Source organism: Seriola dumerili, unplaced genomic scaffold (genome assembly GCF_002260705.1).
Source record: "Seriola dumerili isolate Sdu_G_001 unplaced genomic scaffold, Sdu_1.0 BDQW01000012.1, whole genome shotgun sequence".
NCBI classification, from domain to species: domain Eukaryota; kingdom Metazoa; phylum Chordata; class Actinopteri; order Carangiformes; family Carangidae; genus Seriola; species Seriola dumerili.
Window position 1 is genome coordinate 683,346 of NW_019174267.1, and position 22,580 is coordinate 705,925.

The following is a 22,580-nucleotide window of genomic DNA, read 5'->3' on the forward strand; positions in this document are numbered from 1 at the left end:
ATTGTATTGACGTCCATTCATTGTGGACAGCCAAACAATCACCAAAACCTGGGCTTTGGTCCCCGTGACAACTTCTGCTTCCAACAAGGACTGTGTTTATAACAGCAAAGGTCTGATATGTGTTTGTTCTATTGTAAATACAACAAATATATTCTGTAGATTTAATAAAAATGTAGACAAAAACTGGTGAAAACAGACAGAGAGAGAGAGAGAGAGAGACACACAGTGAGGGTGGAGATAACCTTCTGGAAGGACAACTATCTCTTTCATAGAAAACAATAAAATCAGGCAGGTCAGCTGTTTGAGGTTGTGATAAACGATTTGGCCTCAAGTGCTTCAGTTCAGTCCGAAACATTCCCACTGAAACACGGAGCATCCCTCCTCAGCCGGACTCTGGACGAGGCTGGTCTGAGGTTTCCGGGACTTCAGGACTCTGTCGGTGGACGCCAGCAGAGCGCACCGCCTCTTCCTCCACCTCCACAAACTCCCAGAATTCCTTCACCTGACAGCTGAGATGTTAAAATGGCTGCACGCCGTAAGCACATTGTCAATGTCTGTTGACATCTAAGCTAACACGTTCCTCTGGGCCAGTTTCAGCTTCTGATGAGCACTGTTGATGCCGGTGCTGCCTGCTGCATATGATGACAGATCTTCACATCAAAACCAGACATCATACATTTGTTTGATGCATCATTTGCTGCTGAAAAATTTCGTTCTTCTTCTTCTTTTGTAGAATCCACAGGTGTCTGGACAGAGCAGGGTGCTTGCACATTTTCACACCAGTCCTGGTTTGGTTTGTTTTTCCACAGGTCACCTCTTCTTCTATGGATCGTTACAAGTCGCTGTAGATCTCCCCACTCCTGTATGACGTGATTTTTAATCTACCTGGGTGGGTCGGGAGCCCACATATAGGAAACACATATAGGAAACACATATAGGAAACACATATAGGAAACACATATAGGAAACACAAGCCACGATTCAACCAAAAAGTACCTGGAACTTTTCTTCAGGAACAAAAAGGTTCCTGTGGTCTATTGTTGAAGAATATGCCAATCAGGCCGATGATGTATGGAAAAGCAATGGAGGTAAATGCACTACACCTCCAGTCCAGTATATACGGGACAAATTGCGTCCCGTATTGATGGTTGAGGTCCTTTATTATAAGTCCTGTTTCAGTTTTTCTCCCGGAGCTGTTTCAGTGTGGAAAATGTTGAGCTCGCTCGTTGCAGTCTTTTAAACATGGCGGGCAAAATAAAATGCAGCGAGTACTCAACCAATCAGAAATATTCAGCACTGCAGACCACACCCCCTAAAGGAAAGTACTACCCCCGACCAGGGACTTTTTTGGGGGGTCTATCAATTACCCCGGAACTAAATTTATACCCAGGTTCCTGCGGCGGAAACACGCACAGTTCCTCAAAAGGTTCCTGGGGAAAGTTCCTGCAGTGGAAACGCAGCTGTAGAGTTTTTACAGCGCTGTGATCTGTTCCACGTCAAACGTTACGAAACCGAAACCATCCCCACGTCACTGCGGCAACACGACCACCTTTCTTCGGTATTACATCATCGTGTTCAGCGGCTGACATCAATCAAACTTGTTGTTGTTGACCAGCAAAGCTCAGACGTGCAAAGGAAACGGCGTCAGCCTACGTTACCATGGTAACTGCAGCGACCTGCTGGTGCTGGTGTTTGAGGGACAACACAGGAACCGGCCATTTTCCACATCGTTAAAACTAAAACTTGAATTAATCTAAATAGTTTGATATTTTACCCGGCTTTATTTACACCATCACCATTTAGGAGGAGAGTATTTCACATTCAGTATTTTATCTAAGCTTCCTGATGTGCAACACTTTATCTCTCTTTATATTTTCTCTTCTTCTGTTTTTTATTGTTATGAACCAAAACACCAAAGCAAATTCCTCAAATGTGAAAACCTACATGGCAATAAACCAGATTCTGACTCTGATTAAAAAAAACAAATGATTATTTAATCTTCGGCTGCTGATGTCGTTTCTATATGTAGATTCAATCTAAAACATTCTCTGTGATGTTGGGTCAGGATTCATGAATTCATCATAGTTTCCTTTGTGACTGTCTTAATGACGTGACTGACACTAACACCAACCGTTTTTATTTATTCAATCGTCACATTATATTTACTATTATTATATATATTTATCATATTGACTTATTTACTGAAAACAATCTCCTCTGTCACATCCACCACACTCCTCCTTTCCTGCTCTGTGCCTCCTCTGATATCACAGTGTAATTAATGTGACTGACAATTCCCAAAATAGTGTTTACAGGACTGAAGGTGTCGTGTTTCCAGGCTCCACAGTCAACAATCAGACCCCAGCTACAAACAGCAAACACCTCTACCAGTGGTTACTGAACAGAGAGAGAAAACTCTGTTTATCCCACTGAAACTAGCAACACCAGCTCCTCTGAGGACAGACAGCGGCACAGAGACAGAGTGGAGCATCCTCCCAGACAACAAAACGTCTTTGATTGAGCTCAAGTGAGCAGCACAGGAAGAAAACTGACTTTAAAATGAAGATAATCAGAATCAAACAGTCCGTCACACTCCAGGATCATGTTTCCAACACACACACACACACACGCACACACGCACACACGCACACACACACACACACACACACACTTCTTACCTTTCATGGCAGAAATGACAAAATACATATTTATAATCCAGACTCATGGAGGAAACAGCAGCAGGAGGATCCTGAGTGTGTGAGTGTGTGTGTGTCTCTCTCTGCTCTGACATCCTGAGCTGCTGCTGCACAGCATGAGGATCCATGTGACTGTGACATCATCAGTCTGCCCCGCCCCTCCCCTGTCCTGCCCCTCCGATTGACACGTCTGCCAGCCAATGAGAAGAAAGGGCAGGGTGGCGATTGCTCTGATAGGCTGTGTGTGTGTGTGTGTGTGTGTGTGTGTGTGTGTGTGTGTGTGTGTCATACTAAAAACAAATGTACTAAAGAAAATTGACTGATTTCATTCAACATGAATAAATTGGATATTTATCTTTAAGCCCCTTTTTTTAAATTGTCAAATTGTCAATTTTTACTAAAAGAACATCGAAGAAAAAAGAAAAATAGAAGAAAATCTGCATCTTTTTAAGGCGTTTTTCTTCAGATACACAAAACACTGGGGGAAGGAAATTGAAATGTATTAGCAGAGGAAACAGCATCTTGAGTTAAACATGTGGGAAAAGCAAATGTAACATGATTTTACAGGTATTTTACAGTATCCCTTAGTTACCTCCAGCCATAACACTCCTACAGTAACACTGGGTCTCTTCTTTGCACCTTAAAACGGGAGGCAGCAGGTCGTATTGCCCTTCTAGCACGGCTGGCAGCGTGCACAGGAAAACCTCTGCAGGTGGCCCAGAATGCAGCAGCAGATCTGGTCCTCAACCAGCCAAAGACGCACGTCACGTCACTCCCTGTTCCTAAGTTGCATAAGTTCAGATCACTAATCGACACCTGCGGGGCGGCCGCTGGCTCAGGAGCTTGAACTCCCTGACGTCTTCCCGAAGCCTTAATCCAGACTCTTCTCCTGTGTGCTTCTTCTGTGGAGGAGCGAGTCACTAAATCTCCTCTGAGAGAACAAGCACACCTGATATGCTCTCTCTCTCATTATCATTAGACGTTTAAAAATGTCCTTGTGTTACTTCATGCACCTGCGGCCTTGTGTCTCTTGTGTCAGTTAGAATATGAACTGGGAGTTGAGGCTCTATGATCCTCTGTGGTTTGAATGTACCAGGCTTCTGCTGACAAAGAGGCCACGCCCTCAATTATACATACCTTTAGTGCATGATAAAACGTAAACAGGTGAGTTATATAAACAGGTGAGTTATATAAACAGGTGTCATGAAGGAGGAAATTAGCTCTAGAGACCAAAACAGTTTCTGTACCAGGCTGTAAACATGTTGATTTCTGCTGTAAAGTTGGACATTTTAACATGGGAGTCTATGGGGACTGACTCACTGTTGGAGCCAGACTCTAGTGGTCATTAGAGGAACTGCAGCTTCTGGTTCTTCATGTTGATGCTTCAGTTTTCAGCCTCAGAGGTTGATGCTTGGTCTGGTCTTAAGTTTTCTACTTAAGTCTGACACTTAAGGTTTAATCCTTACCTTAGCTGAGGGACTTAGTGACTGCTGCACAGAATCTCTTAAAGTTTTCCTTTTCTTCATTTATCACCATTAACTCAGTCATGTTGTTTTTTGTTTTTTTTTTTCCTTACTTTGGTCTTTAAGGTCTTTTCTGCAACGGCTTTACTGACTTTAAGTGATTCCTTAATTATAAGACTGAGATAAGGAGAAAAGCTTAAATATTTTAGTTAACATTTCAAGGAAACCTTAGATAGAAGACTTAAAGGTGTTTTGTGCAACAGGGCCCTGATCCCATCAGGTGTTACAATAGAATAGATGCTGATCTCCTGTGTGTGTGTTCAGTAGAAAGCTGACATCACCTCTGCAGCTCATTATGTTGCACCTTGTTCGATCTTGTTTATTTAATCTAAACACGACATAAATGTCAAACCAACAGATTGTGGTTTTTCTTGTGGAACTATTTCTTGGTGACCAGTGGCCCATGACTTCCTGTAGTCTTGCTGACACAATGAGGTTGCCATGCAACAAATAATTAAAGCTCATAACTTCCCCATGAACCAAAGCGATGGGCCCACAGACACGGACCCTCCCGGAAGTCGTGCCGCTGCGTGTCTGAAAAAATAAATATGTCGTGGAAGGTTGTTTCTACCTGCAAGCTGTTAAATATAATACAGAAATATCCAAGTGTAATTAGAAGAAGAGAAAATGTTGGTTTGTTTGTGTCACAGTTTAGTGTTTAAAGTCTTCCTCATCAGGACGAGAGCAGCAGCTCGACGGACACATCATCACACAAACTCACAAACACAAAAAACAACCACACGCCTTGTTTGTGCTGCCTCTCCTTCACTACGGTTCACAGAAACAAACAGTTCAAAGAAACAAAGAGGGAGAGGAGACACTGATCAGACATGAAGAGGAAAGAACGGAGGTGTGAAACAACAGAGAAAACAACCAGAAGAAACCAAAGAGGAAGATAACACAGGACCACACACACAGTCGAAGTTGAGAGATGCAGTTTCTACAGAAATCTGTCCATCAATCACATCCACCCACTCCCCTGTACGTACACACACACACACACACACACACACATCTACAGATCATCAGCTGAGAGCGACGACAGGCTCCAGGTCTGATTGAAAAGATAAACAGTTTCACATGCTGGAGGATAGATCAGCTTCGACAGAATCAACTGCGAGATGACTAAAAGAAGATTCTTCTGAGCTGGAGAGTTTTTTTACTACGACCACGAGCAGCTGCAGCGACGCACCTGACGACATGAGAAATAAAACCCGGGGTTACTCCCCTAAGCCTGGAGGAAGTCCACCCTGCACATCACATTCATGATCAAGGCTTTTTGGTCCAGATCCGAATCATTCAACACTGAGTATCTGCTGAATCTGAGCGCCATCCGAAACTTATACTTATTGAAAAGTTGTTGTATCTGACACAGTGAAATAACACACCTCATTGATCACGAGCGGTTTGATCCAGATTCTGAAGGTCCTGGTTCAAAACTGCAAAATTGAGAAGCGAGAAACAGTCGTGTTACTAATTAATGTTAATGCTTTTATGAACTCAAACACAAAACTAACTTGTGTGTTGTTTGGGTAAAGTGTTTATATTGTAACCATGACAACAAGCGTCTCTAATGTAGAGGAAGTACTTATTTTAACCAGTAGGTCGCTCAGGTCGGAGGAGTTGCTGCAACTTTCCCTCATGTCATATTTATAATTTAAGATTATAATGTTTATGTTTTTGAACCCGGACCTTCAGTATTTGGATTTTAATGTGTCAGATACGTTTTTAATCAGACTCGTATTGGCACACACCCAATACTAAAGGACTTAAACGGGACCTGGACATCCAGAATGAACATCTGGAGGATTATAACTTTAAACCAGTTTTACTTCAGCTGACCAGCTGCTTCGACCCGCCACAGTAACAGGACGTATTTAAGAGTCTCTCTGTGCATCAGTGGATAAAAACACAGAACTTCCTTTTACAAAATAAAGTTAATAAACCATATTTCAGCAGTAAGTGAGAGGACTGGAGTGCAGCTCGAGCTAACGGCTTCACCCAACATCCCACTCTGCTTCATAAAACAAATCCCGACTGAACCGTGGCGCATCAGTGAAAACGATTAAGCTCCCTGAAAACAGCCGGGCTGAGTAAACATCAGAGTGAAGTCACTGAGGCTTCGGGCGAGAACGACTCCTGCCAGCAGAGAGAGGAAACTGAGGAGCAGCAGGAGATTCATTCTTCCTCCAAATTGGCAGAACAGGAGGATGATTTACGCTTCGAAAGGCTCGACGTCTGGCGGCGGAGCTCTCCGCCTCCCCTCATCACACCCAGTCAATAGATTCTCAGCAGCACGTTACGAGTTGTTTGGAAAATGCCTCCACAGCACCCGCAGGATCAGTGTTTCTCCCCCCCGATCATCCCGGGCACACACGACTGCAGGAGGATCTCACATTCATTATCCGTCCTTATCAGCTCTAATGAGAGGGACTCGACTCTGGCAGCGGTCCCCGGTCACACGTTCATCCTTATCTATCCCGCACACTCACAGCTCGCACATGTTTCACACTGGAAACTGCTTCTAAAGTGGAAAAAAATAAACTTGCAGTGCGCCGCAGAGATCAGGAGCTGCATTCAAGACTTTCAACAAACATCTCAGGATAATCTACAGACCTCACCGTGAACCATCCACTCCCCGCGGAACAGGAAGAGGAACACCCAACAAACACTGTCGACAGATCTCAAGATTTTCACAAAAGCTGAAGGTGCCGAGCGGCACGTTCCTAACATCATCAGGATACGGGAAGGAATTACAGATCTGATACCAACAAAACATCCAACAGCCAAAACACCTCAACACAATTATCAGACACTTTCCAAATTAACAACCACATTACTGTAGAATAAACAAGCCTGTCCCAGAGCTGAGGATTCTGGGAAGTCAGCGCAACCTGCAAATCATGCACCTCAACAGTCAGTGTGGTGGCAGCCAGATAAACCAGGAACAGCAGTGAACTTACATGTGTGTGTCTTCTTCACCGCAGCCGACAAACCTGCAAGACAGAAAAAAACAGACACAGTCATCATTTTTCAAGCGGCTGTGGATCGTGTGGAAGTTTGTTGATGTTCGTGTTGCCGCTCGTGGCTTTGTCAGGTGACTGTGGAGGACACGACATCTCACTGTGCTCAGGTCTGAAGTGAAGGAAGAAGAACAGAGGCTGAGGCTCCGTCCACACTGCTACTGCTTTAGTTTTAAAACTCATCTCTTCAGCTTACGTTTCTCCTTTCAGGCGGCTAAAACAGAGACTTTCAGAAACTCTTTTATTTTGAAAACTTTGGGGCTGTGTTGTCGTCTGGACAGGCGAAAAGAGAGGCCTTTGGAGACAATGACGTAGACACCCACGGTCTCTCCTGATTGGCTCTCATCAGCCTGGACTGCCAGCAGTGAATACAACACGGTAATGAATTACACGTGTTGCTGACCTTGTTGTCTTTGCTCGCAGCTGTTGTTCAACCTGCTTCCTGTTTACACCGGCTCGCACATGCCCAGTGTATGTGATGGTCACGTCATGTGATAAGTGTTTTCAGGTGTGTTTTTCTGATCTTCTCAGGATTATACTGTGGTTCACCTCGTTTCTTTACATGTTTTGTTTTGGTTTTATTTTAAATAAATGATCGTGTTTGATAAATATTTATGTGTTTTAATTCACAGGCTGAACGTCACACGTCCATGAGCGAGTCGAGTGTCTGTGGTGCGTTCACTTGTCTGTAATGACAGCAGGACAGTGAGAACTGAACGCTGTAAAAGTAAACTTTAGAGGAGAGTGTTGTGAATATTACAGATGTGGAGAAACCAAGTTAGGATGACGTACGCACGGACGCTTTTTTATATAAATGTATAAAATTAAAATCATGGAGGAATCATGGTTTGAATTTCTGCTGCAGTGGAGCTGATTAGTCCTGAAAATGGAAGATAAACCACAGAACATGACCTCACGAGTCCATGAAACCACAGCGGTGAACACTTCCTACAGATTGTGAAATGATTTCATTACATGAGAAAGTCTGAGACGGTGAGGAAGACCGGTTCATTCTTCATCAGCACTTAGAAAACGTCCCTAACCCAGATCACCATGAGTCAGGAACACAGTGAGTGTCTGACGCCTGCAGGTTTATCTGATTGTTAAAGTTCCTTCTGATTTCGTCCTTCACAAACAAACAGACGTCACAATGAAACGACTCAGCGTGTCATCAGACCCGGAGTGAGTCCGACACTTTGTGGTGAACATTGTCACTCAGCGGCAGAGTGTGACGCAGCTCGTCGTCTGTCTGTTCTCCAGAGGGCCGCGTGGGGGGGGGGGGCAGACGGACCTGGGGCCAAAATCTGTCGGGGCCACAGTGACTCTCTCCTCTGGTGATGCTCCGCTCACTCAGCCCATCTGGACAAGGTCAGAGTGAGTGTGTGTGTGTGTGTGTGTGTGTGTGTGTGTGTGTGTGTGTGATTACAAAGTGTACATGTGTGTCCATCTGTTTACTGTATGTGGGTCTTTACATGTCAGTGGAGCTGCAAAGTGTTTTTCAGTGTCAGTGTTACTGAACCCCGGGACTCCACCACATGATGTAACAAGCTGCAGATTTATGGTGTAAGAAGATATCCACAGACGGTGGTTCAGTTTGTGTTTAACGCCCCGACCACTAGATGGCAGCGCTGTGATCTCCCCTCAGCTGTTCCGCTGTTCCGCTCCAGCGTAACAACATAAACTGCGAGACGAAGTAGCGTGAGGCTGCACTGCTAACGTTAGCATTAGCAAACCTAGCTGTCTGGTACCACAGATGGCGGCGTTCCACCGGCTCCCACAGCGAGCAGAGTGTGGGCTTGTTTTGGCTTCCACAAGGAGATCGACAGGAGCCGCGCTGTTTCCACGCCAAAATCAAAAACTCACTTAGCAAGACGCCATTCTGATGTACAGCTAACGGCTAACGGCTAATAGCTAGAGTTAATGAGAGGATCCCTCTCCACTCACTCCAGAACAAGTCACCACACCGGAGTCACCACCGACCTCAACTCTGCAACCAAAGCAACTCAGTAAATTCTTCATTTCATTTGCAAAGACACGTTCTAAGGCTCCATTTGGGCAGCCCGCCCAGGTAGATTAGACCCGCCCAGGTAGATTAACACCCGTCCAGGTAGATTAAGACATACCCAGGTAGATTAACACCCGCCCAGGTAGATTAACACCCGCCCAGGTAGATTAACACCCGCCCAGGTAGAGTAACACCCATCCAGGTAGATTAAGACATGCCCAGGTAGATTAACACCCGCCGAGGTAGATTAGGATGTAGATTAACACCTGCCCAGGTAGATTAAGACATGCCCAGGTAGATTAGACCCGCCCAGGGAGATTAACACCCGTCCAGGGAGATTAAGACATACCCAGGTAGCTTAACACCCGCCGAGGTAGATTAGGATGTAGATTAACACCTGCCCAGGTAGATTAAGACATGCCCAGGTAGTTTCTGGCCACACACCTGTCTGAGCTGCTGCTGCAGTACCTGAGTGGAGACTAGAAGCTTCTCTGTGCGTAGCGTCTACCGACAGCCTGCATGTGAGGCGTTCAGGGAACATCTGTAAATTGTAGCTACAGAATAACCTGCATTACACTCTCTTCCTCCTACTACATGAGTCTTTGCATGTACATGGGTCACATTTCTGTCAACGGACAGACATGAGTTTGGGAACCACTGCTCTAGCCTAGAGTATAAGAACAATGCTGTTTCTTTATTTCATGTCTTCTGGAGCAGGTGCTAATATTTTGATAGCTGTTAGCGTTAGCCTCAGTCTTTTATTACATATTAATTATTACCATTATAATGTATTTAACCATAACGTGTATATTTAAGATGCTTTGACAGGGTTCAGTCAAGTTCAAGTCAAGAGGAGATGGAGTTTCAACAACTCACATCTTTAATGTTCATCAGCTTCAACTGATTAAACCCGTCAGCCGCCAAACTCAACAGCTAGAAATGAACAGCTGCTAGTGTTTACTTCTGTATGAAGTCAAGGTGCAGCTGTTTCAAAACTAACTTTGAATTTCAAAGGTAAATACATTTAGTTTAAAACCTCATGTTGCGGCAAATGGTCAGTTACCTGAACGAGTACGGTGTTACTGTCACAGACGGGAAAGATTAACAAACTATGACACTAAAACCCAAGTTGTAATAAACTATAAGTTTGTTTGAACGTATGTGTGAACCCCCCAACGCTGGCGTCTCTCTGGAGGAGAGGGTCTTGGTGGAAAAGTCTGATTGGATCAAAGTGATCTGGAAATATCTCAGAGGAGGTGAAGTGTCTCTGACAGGATCCTGCTGCTGACGCTCACCCTCAATGAACCTGAGTCCTGATGCTGTCAGATAACGCTCTCACCTAATGCTGATCTCATCTGCTTCCTGTCAGATGACTCAGAGCGAACACTGAGCGTACTGTGGTGTTACTGAGAGAGCCTGAGCAACGTGCGCCCGGCCACACACGCACGCACGCACGCTGCCGAGGAAGAGAGAGGGGAAAGAAATTAAAAAAGGTAAAAATAAACGATCCGGTTGATTTCATTGATCATCGAACGCTGACCTGGAAAACAACTTGATTAAATGTGGCTGCAAAAAAACCCTCATCAGCAGAAACACAGTGTTTGCAGGTCCAGTGGGCGTCATCATTTATCTGCAGCGACCTTTGATTGCCTCCAAAAATGAATCCTGCACACACAAACACACACACACACACACACACACAGACTTCCCCCTGCACACACTTCATATTTCAAAGACGTGATAACAGGCGCTGTCTTCAAGCACCTACAAGGCTTTATCATGGAATCTAGGCCAGATTAGAATATTCATTAGCTCTGCCCTTTTCAACTCCAGGATGCAGGAGAGGGAGGAGACGCCGCTTCAGCTCCAAGAAAATTTTTTTTTCTTTAAAACCCAGAATATTTCAGGCTTCAGCGAAAAAGAACGATTTGAATCAAAATGATGTGAATCAACACAACATCCGGAGGAGGAGAGAACTGACTCTGCTGTCAGGGAAACTTTGATAAGTGAGAGTGATGAATGAAACAACACGGAGACATTTAAATACCAGAAGTATTGTTTTGCATCTCTCTGTACTCAGTTTGCGTCTTGTTGTAGTTGGTTTACGTGTCTGTGGCAACCAGTCCTCCAACCTGAACAACCACACAAGTCTGATACGACCCACAGGAGCGTCTCCTGAAATAGCGCCCCTATGGCGGCAGGCGTACCGGTCCTTGGTTGTCGTGGTTACAATAATAAACACACGGAGAGGCCTGTTCAGTAATCCACCTATGTGTACGAATCAAGCATCAACCTCCAAGGCTGAAACATGAAGCCAAAAGCTGCAGTTCCTCTAACGACCACTAGAGTCTGGCTCCAACAGTGAGTCAGTCCCCATAGACTCCCATGTTAAAATGTGCAACTTTACAGCAGAAATAAACATGTTTACAGCCTGGTACAGAAACTGTTTTGGTCTCTAGAGCTAATTTTTTCCTTCATGACACCTGTTTATATAACTCACCTGTTTATATTTTATTAAGGACTACAGTTATGGAGGATTGAGGGCGTGGCCTCTTTGAGTGAGAGGCGGGTGAGCGTACGCTTGCCACAAACAGACATGCCCTGAATCTCAGCTCCACACAGGCCCCTCCTCTTTGACCACTTATAGATTAGCAGAGAGTTAGGGGGCGGAGTCAGACACTGCCAAGATGGCAACGTTGGAACAGCTCACTCTGAGCTTCAAATCTGCTCTTCAGAAACCTGCAGGTGACATCACAGAGGCTACATCCATCTTTATTTACAGTCTGTGGTGCGAACACACACTGCAGCAGGTGTGAGCTGCTGATTCAATCTATGTCATGACCTTTGTGGTTAGCGGCTAGCACAGCTAACAGACTTTTTAAGTTACTTTCTAAATGAAGCTTCTGGAGGATTGTATCTCAGACACATTAGAGTTTGGTGTGTCCACAGTGAACATGTGAGAACCAGACTGTGAGCAGCAGGTTCTGGTCCAGACCACATCAGGACTGCAGATGCAGATGCAAAAAGTTTGATGCCGAGTCCCGTATCCGCAGAAACGTATGGTCTGTCTGTAAAATCAATCAAACTGCTCTGTGATCAGCGGCGGGTGAATTGCTCCCTCTCCTCCTCTCCAGTCTGCTCAGTCCGCCTCCTCCTCCTCCCTGCTCCGCTCTCAGCCTCTCTGCAGTCTGTCACAGATCACACACTGACACACTGACCCAGAACCTGCAGCTCGCTGCTGAAATATTCAGAGCTCCGCTGAGGAGAGGAGACGAGTCTGACTGAGGACGCAGTCTGACACTCAACGTCTGGAGGGCAGGAAGTATCAGACATCTTCAAATATCTCCGGCCTCCATCAAAATACATCCATGGACAAAGATTTCAAAATAAATTTCTACATGTTTATAATTCATCTTTTTATTTATTTAATTTGGTTATGATGACGTGAGACGTTTGAACTGTGAGGACGAGGCAGTTGGAGCTTCTGTAAGTGGAGCTCTCATCACTGCTCATGTAAAATACATTCTCCGGTTTTTCCTAAACACGACAGTGGAAGAAGATGAGTTTTTAACTGTGGTCCGTTTGTCAGTATCAAACCAAATTATCCTTTCAAGTCAAGAAACCTTAATTACTTTTTCAAATAAATGTAATTAATCATCCACCAACATAATGTGATCACTGATGTTTTCTTTAACTTGCCAGCACACATACCGAAATCTCTCTGTGTCTGAGAGTGGTTCTGTTGGACACTGTTGTCTGACTGTGGAAATACAAATGAGGAAGAAGAAGAAGAAGAAGAAAACTATTCCTGGAAAAGTTCAGAAAATCCAAACAATGAAATAATCTATTGGGAAAAAAAGTTTTGTTGCTAGGCGACATCTAGTGGTCGTAGTAATGATGACAGGTGCGAAGGGAAAAGTGTCGGTGACGTAGGATAAAGAGAGACAGAGTCCACGTCACGACGAGGGGGTGGTGGACGGATGAATGCGACACAGGAGAGCGGTGAGTTCGATTCCCATGTAAAAGCAGCAGTTTAAGTTGTTTCTATTATTATTGTAACCATGACAACAAAGATGGTCTAATGTTGAGGAAGTTCCTTTTTTAACCCAAATCACGATCTTTTCCTAAACCTGACCAATCCATGACGTTATTATAGTAACCATGGCGACGAAGGGAGGTACGCCGCTCTTGGTACAGTCCTAGCGTTCATTATCGTAAACAATTTTATTGTAAGAGTTTAACTGATGTTACTATAAAATCTTGAAGAGTCAATCAACAATTATGAAAATTGATTAATTACTTGGGTTTTTTGGGGCCAACTAGGCCTCAGGGAACAAACCATCAACATTTTCATTTTATAAACCAACATTAAATGATAAATCATGAAAAAAATAAGACAGATTAATCAATAATCAAAATAATTGTTAGTTTCAGACTAAATTTATCGTCTGAAACCTTTTATTCAGATGTACTGCGATGGTTGGGAGTTTCTGGCGCCTTGTTCTCCTCCATAATTCATCAGTGGAGCTGAGCAGAAAGCAGCAGCAGGAGGACACACATGAGGGACGTGGAGGCAGCGTCCCCGCAGGGTCGGACCGGCCCGGGACGCCCCGGTGCAGGAGGAGGAGGCGGCGTGGAGAGTGGATCCCTGAGGGCTTTGATGGATGGAGGAGAGGGACGTTTGCTCACAACGAGCTGAGAGAAGACGAAGAGGCAGCTCAGACGAACATCTACAGCTCAGTCTGACATAATGAACTCTTCGGCAACAACAACGTTTCCTCTTATCTGTCGTTTGTCTCCGGTTCTTTCTACACACTGCTTCCCTCCACACACTCCCTGCTCATGTATTTTTCAGTCAACTGTCTGCTTTTGTTCTGCTTTTCACTTTCCTGCCCAACGACTCGGTCTGGTTTGAATTTGACACAAATATTCTGCAGCTGAAGTCTATTAAAATCATTTTCCAACAACATGACTGCATCTGTTTAAAACTACCAGAAGACACTAAAGAAAAAGCATGTGTTATGTTGTTTCGAGGACGAGGACGCTTCCTGGGATTATATTCCAGCTGTGGTAACAGCACCTCCTCCCTGCAGCATGTTGTTTATGTGCGTTTCACCTTGACAAGAAGACATTTCTGGACTAATGTATGCAATCCTAAAAAGGTTTTTTGCTTTTATTCTAATATGACACTGTCATTTCTTTCAGCTCCTCCTGCAGAGGTTATTTTTTTACTGTCAAAATTTGATTTATTTTTGTTCCATTCAGTCTCAAATAACTTCAGAGGTTTCCCTCTCCAACCGCACAGTCACAGCTGGAGCTCGTCAGTGATCGTAACACGAACTGCAGAGATCGACTGGATCATCTGAACACATGTTGGAGTGAGGAGCCGATCTGATCAGTGTGAACGGAGCGGGTTAAAGGTCTCCTTTGTAGTTTGTGACCACTGGTGGAGCTATGATCAAGTCCCTGGTGTCTGTGTATACATGCACACAAGGTCACACCAAGAATCAACCAGAAACATGAAGCCAACACTGAAGTGACAGAAGCTGCAGTTCCTCTAACGACCACTAGAGTCTGGCTCCAACAGTGAGTCAGTCCCCATAGACTCCCATGTTAAAATGTCCAACTTTACAGCAGAAATAAACATGTTTACAGCCTGGTACAAAAACTGTTTTGTGTCTCTAGAGCTAATTTCCTCCTTCATGACACCTGTTTATATAACTCACCTGTTTACATTTTATTAAGACTTAAAGGTATGGAGAATTGAGGGTGTGGCCTGTTTGAGTGACAGGTGGCTGCTGTCCCAGTCTGCTAGCCGTCTGCTCGGTGTCACCTCAGCTAATTTGAGTCACTGAACGTCACCTATCAGCTGTGTTTGTGGTGTTGGTGCCTTCATGCAAATATGAGACGGATAATATGAGTTGCTTAACTAGCTAATTAGCCAGCAAATTAATTAGCCTTGGGTTAGCCCAACGATGCTAACAGGACCGTATGCGTGCCACAGTTATTAAACCGCCATGCATCGAAGTCTCGGCTCCACACGGACCTCTTTGATCATTTTGGGATTAGATGGGAGTTAGGGGCGGAGTCAAACACTGCCAAGATGGCGACGGTGGAGCAGTTGACCTATGTGTGACGTCACGGAGGTCACACTTGAAAGTGGGGAATGTGATACATAAACCTGGTGAAGACGTCACATATTTCCACTCATGATGACGGAGGTGGGAACGTGACAAGAAGCAAAGAAAAAGACGTTACTTGTAAACATCAGTGTCAACAATATAGGTTTTTAAAAAAATCATGTTTTCTTGTTTCATGTTTGTCAGACGTCACTGATTCACACAATGTGTGTTTGTATGAAACACTGACAGTGAGCAGGGCTCCACAGCGCACCTCTCAGGCCTGATCTTTGTCACATTGAACTCAAGACCTTTCAAGACCTCTCAAAGACCTGCAGACAGCCTGTGACCTGAGGCGCAGGTGTGTCAGGTGTCAGTCTAAACGCAGAGTCTCGTCCTCCAGGCTGCAGCAGGTACAGCCTGCGCCGTCACAAACTTCTGTCGCGGCTGCTTCGCTTCATCTGAAATCTGTGTTAAAGCTCCGAGAGACGTGAAACACGGCGGGCTGACAACAGAGATGGAGAGAATCCGTCTCCGTCTCCGTCTCCCTCAGAGCCTCGGCAGCGATTACAGCTCCTGCATCTTATAATTGTTCAGAGCGAGCGGCTCCTCGTACCAATTATAGTGCATTAGCGGCAGCCGCCAAAGTCATTTCAGCAGCGCTCATCAGGGAGCTCAAAACAAAAAGAAACACCCATCCTCTCGCTGCCTTCACTCGCCCACAGCATCAGATGAACTGAGGATTTAAGATAGTGGAGATAAAACGAGATTTAAGGATTAGACAGAGAGATGAGAGTGAACTCTCAGTGACTTGTTTTAATAAGACAGAGGAAGTGAGTAACTGAGGATGACAGAGTCTTCTGTAGTAATACAGCGCAGGGGAAGAAGATGATGTACATTAAAAACATGACGTGTCGACAGAGGGAGAACATGATCTAACAGTAGCTGCATACATTAATTATTCATATATCCAGTACGTTTTACCTGCCGTCACTAAGCAGTAAAACAACAACACAAAACCGCAAAATCTTTTCTCTTTAAAGGGCATTACAACAAAGTGATGTGTCACTTTCACAAGACACAGATGAAGAGAAGAGTGGAACTCATTTGTGCAGCAGAAGTTGAGATCTTCAGATTTTTAGTTGCTAAGGGTCAAAGTCCCAAAACACTGGAAACTACACTTCCCATTAAGCAACGGGACAGCATGTCTCATCAGACCCCTCCCTTCCTGGTAAACAGCTGTGACACTTATCTTTGCTGACTTTGCAAGACAGACCACTGGCTCCACTGGGGATTGAACCCAGGACCTTCTGCGTGTGAGGCAGACGTGATGACCACTACACTATGGAACCACTGGGACGTGATTCCTTCTGATCTAATCTCGGTATAAATTGAATTTTTTCCCTCTGTAGGAAAGATTACAAATTAGTCAATTAACAGCGCCGGAGGCTGGAAAACATGTTGGTTACCACTTTACTTCAGTTCTGCCTCTAAAGACACGCTTGAGGACCATATTATGTGGAGGGTTAATCTCTCAGCAACAGTTCAATTAATGAGTTAGTTTCCCTGAGACTTTGCTTCAGCCATCAGTAGAAATGAGACATCACCATGGTTCCACTGGGGATTGAACCCAGGACCTTCTGCGTGTGAGGCAGACGTGATGACCACTACACTATGGAACCACTGTGATACAGGCTTCGTTCTTAATCTGGGTATAAATGATGATAATAATAATAATCCTGCCTTAGGTATAAAGGACCTTCTGTAAATGTTCTTGTTTGCTGTTGTTTTGGTGATTTCTTTAAAAAGGTGATGAACAGGATCCGACACAGTTAGTGGAGCTTTGTGTTCCACCTGCAGTCTGTTATACCTACACAACATATATAGTGTTTAATACACTCCAGTTGTTTCTGCTCTTTCTATAAAATAGTTCCTTTAGTTTGACATGAGTTCAGCTCTTTTTTCTTTGACTAATGTGACAGTAAACTGAATCTTTATTCACAGAATACAAGGTCCAAAGCCCTATCAGCCATGTTCTCATTTTATGGGGGGGGGGGGGGGGGGGGGTCATGTGACTTCCTGAAGGCCAAGAAACAGTACTGCACTTCTGTCTTATCTTCTCATCAAACTGTCACCAAGAGGAAAGCAAATACTGTACGCTGAACTAAAAATGTGGAACTAGTCCTTTAAAAGTCATTGTATTTATATATTCTACAGCTGTGCACATTCTCCATGTAATCACACTGGAGCTGAGGTTCATAAGCTAATATGACAAGAGTACAATGCACACACACACACACACACACACACACACACACACACACCTTAGTAACACACAGGGCTGGTGGTAGTTGTTTCCTGTCTAACCGCAGTAACGTTCGCTGACACCTCAGACTCTGCGACACATTAAAGAGCAGGAGCTTATCACCAGCAGCCAAACACAACTGACACACACTGCTGCTGCAGCTGAAGCAGCTCCACACACCGTGTGCTGCTGCAGGTACCTGAGCCGGGGAAGCACCAGCAGCCACACACACAGCCGTCACACTCCGACAGAGAGACGTCTGTGGTCTCTGAAAGTCCCCGCTCTGCTTTTATCTGGAAAGAGTTGATCTGCAGGCTGCAGGACTCAGTGCGCTCTCTCTACCTGTCCTGTTACCTGCCTCAGTGCACCGTACACTGACACAGGGTGAAGCTTGTTGGGATTCAACACTGAAGCTACAGAGGCTGGAAGTTTTACAACATACAAGAAAAAAAAAAAATACTGCACCTTAGTTTTTATCAAACAGGAGGAGGAAATAGAGCATTTGTTGGGGACTATTTTCAGCAGCGGATGAATCCAGATGTGCTGTAGTGAGTATTTGGAGCAGTAGTACGGTGTGTGTGTGTGTGTGTGACTGAGTCAGAATAAAATACAGAGCGTGTGTTCATGGTGATGAAGGAACATGTCTGAGACTCACTGATGTGTTTTAAGAGTTTGTGGAAACAATGGAGCTCAACGACTCGGAGGAGTCAGATATATCACAGGACTTAAACTTTTAAAGCTCCATATTTTCCTTTAAGAGAGGAGGCTCTGAGCCTCTCTCCTGATTGGCTGACTGTTTTCTGAGTGATCCAATAAAAATATAGCAGATTTCAGGTAAAAACACTCAGAAAAACCAAATCCTGCAAGGTTTGGATGGTGGGTCCAGGTGGGCGGGGCTTGGTGACTGCTTTGTTGTGACATCACAAAGTTCCAGAAGTCCTGACGGCTGGTTTTAAGGCTCAGTTTCTGAATACAGGCTGTGTGCATTTCTCTGTGGACTGAGGCTTTGATACTTTCACAGTATTAATATAGAAGCTAGAGCTGATCTATAATCACACTACACATGGACACAGACCTTTACACTGGAGGAGCTTTAAGATAAATAAATAATAAAAATAGTTTGAACACAAATTGAAATCAGTTTCTTTAGACTCTGCAGCAGTCACTCAGTGATACAACTTCATCTGCCTTTGTGTTTCACACCCACTGGCCCTTTAGCAACAATCTCACCCAACACACACACACACACACACACACACACACACACACACAGATCATCCCCTCCCATGCATATTAAATATATTAAATAGATGGTTTGAGCCTCTCGGTGCTCCACTTGGACTTCATACTGAGAGAAAACATGCTGCTCAGCCTTCTGTACCCCCTCCACACACACACACACACACACACACACACACACACCATCCCCTTCCCGCCCTAAGGGCCCCCATATGGACCCCGATGGATGAGCCTTTTCAAAGCTGCTCGCACAGACGTGAGCAGACAGCCCTGCACATGGCAAACAGAACATACACAGAGATAAAACAGTGCAGTGGAGTTTGCATTTTTCCACCTCCAGTTCCTTCGTCCTGAAGTTTCTGGGATTTTTTGTTTGTTTTTTTAATGTGTTTTTATGGGTTAAATGACTGAAATAAGGTCTGTGTTAACACAAGCTAGTTTCACGTTTTATTCTACAACATAAAATAGATCAGTAAATACCCCAATCCTTTCTTGAAGCTTTTACACTAACAAGTGTCTAGATGACACTACAGAGGTTGTGGGGGAAGTTGAAAACTACAAGAAAACTACAAGTTGATTGTATTTAGGCTTCAAACAACATAAATTGGCGTTCATTAGTGAAGATGATCCTGTTTTAGTTTCTGCAGTAAAGTGAGACCAAATGTGAAACTGCCATTGAGGCCGTGTGTTGTTCCCTTGAAGGCATGGTCATGTGGTTCCATAGTGTAGTGGTCATCACGTCTGCTTTACACGCAGAAGGTCCTGGGTTCAATCCCCAGTGGAACCAGACTTATGGCTTCAGTCAACACATGTTGGATTGTCCCTCAGCTGAAGGAAATCTCACGTGATCAAAATACGTTTTACTATTTTGGTCCCAATCAACTACAGCTCCCAGAAGGCTTTATGAGAACAGAGATAGATTTAGCAGAGCATGCGTAAACATGTGGTTCCATAGTGTAGTGGTCATCACGTCTGCTTTACACGCAGAAGGTCCTGGGTTCAATCCCCAGTGGAACCATTATAATGTCTCTTGGCTAAAGCAAACTCTCAGGGAAACTAAATGCTTACTTTAAAGCTTTCTGAGAGATCTAACCTCCCCAAAATATGGTCCTCAAATGTATCTTGGTTTAAGTCAGTTGCCAACCAACTTAGCTAAACTCATCAGGGTCAACATCAGGCCTCCCGGTTGTTAATTGACCAGCTCACAATCTTTCCGACGGAGGAAATAATTCAATTAATATCCAGATTAGATCAGAAGGAATGACATCACAGTGGTTCCATAGTGTAGTGGTCATCACGTCTGCTTTACACGCAGAAGGTCCTGGGTTCAATCCCCAGTGGAACCATGAATTGTCTCATTGTCATGTGGGTAAGATGAATAAACTCTTCTTTGCTTTGTGAAGCCACATCACTCTGATATATCACTCAAATGTCTTACAATTTAAAAAGGAATGAGACACAATGACATGCAATACGATGTGGACTTTGCTTTACATGCAGAAGGTCGTGGGTTCAATCCCCAGTGGAACGAAAACCTCTGTCTTATAGTCACGTGATTGAAGTCAACTATTGAAACCAAGAAAAGGTCGATTTTCTTAGTCTCCATTTCAAAATCTGGGCCTGTCATGTTTCACAGCACATGTTTTGCTAGGTTCAATCCTCTTAACTTCAACAGTACTAAAATATACTGTTTCTTTCCTGACGCTAGAACAGTTTCAGCTGTTGTGGGCTCTGGAGCCAGCATTAGTAACTGCTAGCATTGCTGCAGATATCTGAAGGGAAATCTAAGGAAAACTAGTTAATGACTAGAACATAAAACCTCTGATTGCTCAGCTGAGTAAAACCCAAAATATGGTCCACAAATACTTGCATGGACCACGTACGGGGCTGAAGATGCAGGTTAAACAACAGAAGGTTTTTGTGTCTCAACTCGTCTGTATCTTTGATGATTCGTCATTTGTCACACAGTAGTAACTGCTATCTTGTGGCTCACAATCCCATTAATATCCAGATTAGATCAGAAGGAATCACATCACAGTGGTTCCATAGTGTAGTGGTCATCACGTCTGCTTTACACGCAGAAGGTCCTGGGTTCAATCCCCAGTGGAACCAGATTTATGGCTTCAGTCAACACATGTTGGATTGTCCCTCAACTGAAGGAAATCTCACTGTGACCAAAATACATTTTACTATTTTGGATCAACTACAACTCCCAGAAGGCTTTATGAGACCAGAGATAGATTTAGCAGAGCGAGCTTAAACATGTGGTTCCATAGTGTAGTGGTCATCACGTCTGCTTTACACGCAGAAGGTCCTGGGTTCAATCCCCAGTGGAACCATTATAATGTCTCATCACTACAGATTGGACTGCTCAGCTTTATACAGACAAAAGATTAAACAATAGTTTCTGTTAATAACAGAAAGGTTGTGTTCAAACCTCCAATTCCCAGCTGCTGATTTTGAAAGTCTTTAAAGACTAACAAGCAGTGATGTCAGGATTTTGGTTGCTGGTACCAATACCAATGAAAAACCATGATTCTCGATACCAACTTCAAAACAACAGAAAACAACAGAGGCTGGAGGCAGCATTAGTAACTGCTAGTGGTCACAAATCAATTTATACCAAGATTAGATCAGAAATAACCTTCTCACAGCAGCTCCATAGTGTAGTGGTCATCACGTCTGCTTTACACGCAGAAGGTCCCGGGTTCAATCCCCAGTGGAACTGTAATAATGTCAACAAATGTTACATAATTAACAGACAACAGCACCGTCTGTTATGTTACTGCTCCACCCAAATCACATTTGACTGTAAAAATCAACTGTAACTGCCCCAAGGTGAAGACGAGTCCTCAAACCTGTTTTTACAGGAAGAAAATTACCCCCAAACATTTTCCTGCATATTCATCATGTGATAAATAAACAGTTTCCACAGAGACACAGGATGAGAGCTGGAAAATGCAGTTTTCATTTCACCGTCTTTGTATTTGTCTATTGTAATATTGTCTGTATAAACAGGTGAGAGTTTAGTTTCTATACGTCTGTGGATCGTATATAAACAGCTGCTTCTCTCATGTTGTGATGGTGGAGGTTTTTACTCTACTGACAGGATCTGTGTGTGTGTGTGTGTGTGTGTGTGTGTGTGTGTGTGTGTGTGTGTGTGTGTGTGTGTGTGCGCGCAGAGGCCTCGGGGGTAAACACAGCCTTGTGACAGTGCAATGTGTGTGTGTGTGTGTGTGTGTGTTATCTCCACACTAACTGTTGTGTTCTTCAGACTGACGAGGTGCTAAAGGACTGATGATACTCCAACTGTGTGTGTGTGTGTGTGTGTGTGTGTGTGTGTGTGTGTGTGTGCGTGCGTGTGTGTGTGTTTGTGTGTGTGTTTCCCACCAAATCTGCAACAAACCTCAATCAACCTGCCACTGGTTTGACTTGTTGCAGTGTTTTGTATTTTTGTATTTTTCCTGCGACTTTTGGAAAGGCAAAAATAAATTTTACAACTTCAACACACACACACACACACACACACACACACACACACACACACACACAGTAACCATCATAAACCTGAATAAAGAAGTCTTTTGAGACAGCTGTGACTGATCTCAGGTCAGACAGTTTGTAGATATTTATAGTTCAGTGCTGCACTGGGAACAGATGGAGCGATTTA

The 22,580-nt window shown here is 44.1% G+C and overlaps 8 non-coding genes across 8 annotated transcripts; 6 read left to right on the forward strand and 2 right to left on the reverse strand.

Moving 5' to 3' along the window:
• Positions 1-16,645: 16,645 nt before the first annotated feature.
• trnav-cac lies at positions 16,646-16,718 on the reverse strand. Its single transcript has one exon. It is a non-coding gene; the product is annotated as a tRNA-Val (tRNA).
• Positions 16,719-16,975: 257 nt separating this feature from the next.
• On the reverse strand, positions 16,976-17,048 carry trnav-cac. Its single transcript has one exon. It is a non-coding gene; the product is annotated as a tRNA-Val (tRNA).
• Positions 17,049-19,624: 2,576 nt separating this feature from the next.
• Positions 19,625-19,697, forward strand: trnav-uac. The gene has a single exon. It is a non-coding gene; the product is annotated as a tRNA-Val (tRNA).
• A 158-nt stretch (positions 19,698-19,855) lies between these two features.
• Positions 19,856-19,928, forward strand: trnav-uac. The gene has a single exon. It is a non-coding gene; the product is annotated as a tRNA-Val (tRNA).
• A 255-nt stretch (positions 19,929-20,183) lies between these two features.
• On the forward strand, positions 20,184-20,256 carry trnav-uac. The gene has a single exon. It is a non-coding gene; the product is annotated as a tRNA-Val (tRNA).
• A 693-nt stretch (positions 20,257-20,949) lies between these two features.
• trnav-uac lies at positions 20,950-21,022 on the forward strand. Its single transcript has one exon. It is a non-coding gene; the product is annotated as a tRNA-Val (tRNA).
• Positions 21,023-21,176: 154 nt separating this feature from the next.
• Positions 21,177-21,249, forward strand: trnav-uac. The gene has a single exon. It is a non-coding gene; the product is annotated as a tRNA-Val (tRNA).
• Positions 21,250-21,565: 316 nt separating this feature from the next.
• trnav-uac lies at positions 21,566-21,638 on the forward strand. Its single transcript has one exon. It is a non-coding gene; the product is annotated as a tRNA-Val (tRNA).
• Positions 21,639-22,580: the final 942 nt, after the last annotated feature.